General features: G+C 38.5%; 2 long non-coding RNA genes across 2 annotated transcripts; one reads left to right on the forward strand and one right to left on the reverse strand.

The window, feature by feature from the left end:
- LOC131883567 (uncharacterized) lies at positions 1 to 1,894 on the forward strand. Its single transcript, XR_009373622.1, has 2 exons — positions 1 to 132; positions 1,670 to 1,894. It is a non-coding gene; the product is annotated as an uncharacterized LOC131883567 (long non-coding RNA).
- A 259-nt stretch (positions 1,895 to 2,153) lies between these two features.
- On the reverse strand, positions 2,154 to 2,731 carry LOC131883566 (uncharacterized). The gene is made up of 3 exons (XR_009373621.1): positions 2,636 to 2,731; positions 2,395 to 2,537; positions 2,154 to 2,309 (listed from the first exon to the last, which is right to left on the reverse strand). It is a non-coding gene; the product is annotated as an uncharacterized LOC131883566 (long non-coding RNA).

Below are 2,731 nucleotides of genomic sequence, written 5' to 3' on the forward strand. Positions count from 1 at the left end.
TTCAGGGAGGACGAAAGAAGAAAGGATTTGGACTTGAGGGGACAAACGCAAAACATTGAGCATCTAACAGTCAAAAATGCTCAATTGGAGAGTGACCTTCAATCAAAAAATGATATCATCATTGAACTGCAGGTAACACACCCAAACCCCAAGGTCTTCTCAAAGCCAGAATGGAGACAAACTGATCCACACCGTCAATTTCTATTCCGATATGGCAAAAGCACAATTCTTTCTAATTTTTGAATCACCTTTGAGTCACGGGGTTTGTGTAAAAAAAAGTATAAAAAGTCTGCTACTGAGTCGCTATTTATATACTGAAGGAATGTATTAAAACATTTCAACAAGATGTAACAAATTTTTTGCCTTCTAAAGTAAGCTTAATATTAAAAATTATATACATTTAACTTGACCAACTTTCAATTTAGATTTTGATGATGGTTTGTCGTCTTATTAAGATTAGGATAAGTAAGGACTTATTCCTATATCCAGACAATATTTTGATTCATTAACTTTTTTTTATTTTGTGAACGGCATCATTATAAATGTTAAAAGAATAATTGTGATCGAAATGACCTCTCGCGGAATACGAGCCTCATTCATTGGAAAGAACCTGGGAATCAGCCGTCGAGTTGTCAATGTTATTAGGAAGAGCTTCAAAGTCTGAGAAATCAATGTGGATCCCGGCTATGATTAATGCCTTCAAACGTCGAACTAAGACGAATCAATCAGGATCACCATGGGAGTGAAGGAAATCAATGTCCGAAGGACCATAAAATACCTTGGCCACATGTGGAGCTCTAGGAAGAAGATGCAGCTCATCATTAATGCAGAAGTGCCAAAAGGTTTGCTCGATCCCAGTTCTTACTCAATTAAATAAAGAGTGGAAAGCAAGCCATGCTTTTCATTAATGAAAAATTGTCGAGGGTTGACAACGTGCCGAACTGAAGGACAAACCGCCATATTTCCAATAAGAGGATGAGGGATGTACCTGACAATGTGAAGTTCTCTTTTGAGACTAAAAATGTGACTTCAGTGATTGTCCTGGTTATCATATACAACTTGGCGGCTGATTTCCAGGTTCTTTCCACTGAATGAGGCTCGTATTCCGGTGAGGTCATTTCGATCACAACTTTTCTTTTGACATTTACAACGATGTCTTTCAAAAATATTAAAAGAAGTTTATAAATCAAAACATTGTCTGGATATAGAAATTAGCCCTGACTAAGCCTAATCTTAATAAGACGACAAATCGGCGATAAAATCTAAATCCAAATATTGTCAAGTTAAAAATGGAGTAGGTATCCATTGCCTGATTTGGCTTTGAACCAGGCAATAATCACGTCCATAGGTTCTATTTAGGGACTTTATTTAGCAAGAACTGGGGGCGAGGAAGTGTTACCCAAATAATACAATTGTCAGTCATCAAACTTGAAGTTTGGACCCCTCGGGCTTTTGTTTTTGTTCTGTCAGAGCAGTTTCAAATTTGAAATGCACACACTTGATCAGTTTGTTGAGGCACGTTGGACATTGAACCCATGACGTCGAATATGCTGAAATGTTTCAGAACTCGACTCTGGCCTTTACCAATTATACAAGAATTGTTCAAATGGCACAAACATTGAATGGAGTTGAACGTACTTACAATTCGTTCTTTTATGTTACATTACAGACCCAATTGGAAAACTCCCATCGATTTGAGAGCTACTCTGTTTATGAATCTGTGGATCAAGATCAAGCTCAGCCCAAAGGAAGTCGCTGGTCTAATTGTTGCCGGTGTGTCAAGTGCTCAATAGTCATTGCCATCATTCTGGCAATGTCTTTAGCCTCATTTGTTGTCATTCCCTTAAAAGTGATATTTACTTCCTCTGATATGTAGCATAAACACGGAATCCAGGCTGTTATGAATTTATGTGTATTCGTATGCACGGGCTAAAGCATTAAATTAGTGAGATGTATATTTTTAAAGTAAATGTTGTTCCCATCATTTTTTAGTCACAACGATGGCATCAAAATCTTCTCAGTCTCCAGAGGAAGATGAGCACTCAGAGGCTCTGACGTTGTCATCCTCAAATGCTTCATTCCCTTCGCCATTTTCACTCTCAATCTTTTGCGCATCAATTTGTTCCTGATTAGTCGGATGGTCATGTTTTTACCTGTATCTGAGATTGCTGTCTCTTGAACTCTGCCCGTTTCTTTTGAGGCCCACTGAACAAGAGCTTTTCAAGGCCGATGAAGGGGGATTCAAACATTAAGGTTAGGAACACGGACAGAATCACACTCACGATCAAGTGACCCATAAAGACGTAGAACTAAAGGGAAAAAGAAAGATAAAACACTCTTTCGTGAGTAATAATGGCCTGAAGATTTTTACAAAATGGGCCCAAACACACTGACCATGAAGAATTTGTCAAAGTACATGACACTCTTCCTCGACTTATGGAATGCATAAATCATGGGCAGATGAATTAGATAACACTCGTACGTCATTCGACTCAACGGATTCCATAATGGATAGCCCAGGACATGTCCAATGAATCCTGCAGAAATGGAGAATTTTCAATGACATGAGGAAGACACTTATCAGAACCTCAGGCTTATTCTTTTTTTTATCATTGTTCAATTTTGTCTAACAAACCTTCATATCCCGTCTGACAAGCAAAGATCACCCAAGAAATTCCGATTGCCCAGGCTAAACGAGAAAACGCGGTGAAGAATGCGGCCTCGATGTTGA

Source organism: Tigriopus californicus, chromosome 7 (assembly GCF_007210705.1).
Source record: "Tigriopus californicus strain San Diego chromosome 7, Tcal_SD_v2.1, whole genome shotgun sequence".
NCBI classification, from domain to species: domain Eukaryota; kingdom Metazoa; phylum Arthropoda; class Copepoda; order Harpacticoida; family Harpacticidae; genus Tigriopus; species Tigriopus californicus.